Below are 1,867 nucleotides of genomic sequence, written 5' to 3' on the forward strand. Positions count from 1 at the left end.
GCTTTCCTAAAAAAGAGGTGACCACAAAGCTTCTATAAGTTCAATATATTCTATTTGAGAGTGATTGGTTTTATACAAAACCATCACTCCCGAATCTATGGTCCCACACATTTCCATTGCCTAATACAGCTAATCATTAGAAAAGGCAATGAAATGAAGCAGCCGAAGAATTGAATCCAATGGCAACTAAAGAGGAAGTTTTCGTTAGTGGAAAAAAAAATCTCCCCTGGCAGAGAAACAAACAATTTTGAAAAAAAAATAGCACAGGAAAAAGGAGGAGTAAGTAAAACCAGACTGCCACTACATACTGGAAGGACATAGTCATCCCCTGGGAAATCATTGCCTAACTCTTAGGTGAGGGTTCCTTCCTCTGTCCCTTGACATTAAATTATCTCAAGGTTTAAGCCTTCATCTTTCAGCGAGGGCACCCCCAGTGATTCTTGGAGTTAGGGTGAGTGTCTAGTAACTTCAGGTTACCTTTTGTTCTGCATTCCTGCTTCAACAAAATTATTTCAGTTTATGGATTATCACTACATGCTTTTACTTTTTTTCCCCCACTACCACAAATTATGCAGTCGAGTTTCCCACATTTGGGGAAATCGTACCAGTCAGCACATTCAGAGTGCAATGGATAAGCCTCGGCCTGGGAAAACCACCTTCATGATCATGGTATCTCCCCTGCCAGTTAAATACCACTACATGCTTTCATGCAACAGTTTACTTCAGTTTGGACTCCCTGCTTCCTAAAACATTGACATAGAGACAGGCCAGACACATTACAACACAATGTTTTCTAACCATTCAGGTTACACATGCCCACACTCAAAGGTCATTTCCCAGCCTTGCTAGCACATAGAATTTCTCAGTAATCACCTCCTTCTCTTTGTTATTCACCCCCATTTCCTATCCTAGATCCCCAAAATTTCCCTCTCCTTTCTATAGTGAAATTCAGCCCCAAATCACTTCTACTGCAGAACACCTTAGCTACCTCTTTGTTTTACTGTCTTTTTCATACCATGGCCCAAGGCCCTATACTCCCACCAAAGTGTCTAGTTAATTTTGCCAAAGGGCTTTTAGTGTTTCTTAGGAAACAGAAGTTGCATTCAATTGTGGTTTTAAATAACTTTTTTTGTTTTGTTGTGTCTGTCATCCTATAGTTTCAATAGTTCCTTGGGCTCCTCAGACAATTTTGGTTTGTTTGTTAACAATGCTTCAATCCCTCACATCAGATGCCAGTTCGTTCCAGGCTCGTATTATGTGTCTAGTTCCCTTTGTAGGTATTTATAAGTGCCAACTAGACTCTTCTGCCCTCTTTAGGTACTGGATAAATGCTGCTGAGGAGCAAGAGGTGACAGAAATTCAAAGAGATGACAGCGAAAGTGGTCCCAGGCCCCAGGTTTGGATGTGGGAGAAGAAATGTGCAGAGGAGCTTGCTACCTTTCCAGGAATAAGGAAACTTCAGAAAGGACAAAAAACAGCTTTCATTTTTAAGCATAAGATGCTCTACATTTCTTGCTCTAAATTTAGTGCTGTGGCATTCAGTTAAAACCACCTTGTGTCCAATAATATACTTCCTGGTCTGCCCTGAGGTCTTCAGGAAGCATTTTGTCTTTCATATAATTGCCAGGGTGAATCCCTAGTTATAACATACTCTACAGCATATAAAATAATTGTTGCAACTGAACCCATCACATAAATATTAGTGATTGAAAAGATTGGTAGGAATAAATCAATGTGGGTGACATATTTAATAAACTTTGTATAAACATTGTTTGCAACAGCTATAAATAAGATTGTCTTTAGGAATTTTACATACTGCACATCCCTCTATTCATGGAGAGGCACAAGCATGATTTCTAGCTGCACG

The 1,867-nt window shown here is 39.7% G+C and overlaps 1 pseudogene; it reads right to left on the minus strand.

The window, feature by feature from the left end:
• Positions 1-518: 518 nt before the first annotated feature.
• LOC118914977 (U1 spliceosomal RNA) lies at positions 519-693 on the minus strand (annotated as a pseudogene).
• Between the last annotated feature and the right edge of the window lie 1,174 nt (positions 694-1,867).

This window comes from Manis pentadactyla, chromosome 4 (assembly GCF_030020395.1).
Source record: "Manis pentadactyla isolate mManPen7 chromosome 4, mManPen7.hap1, whole genome shotgun sequence".
NCBI lineage: Eukaryota > Metazoa > Chordata > Mammalia > Pholidota > Manidae > Manis > Manis pentadactyla.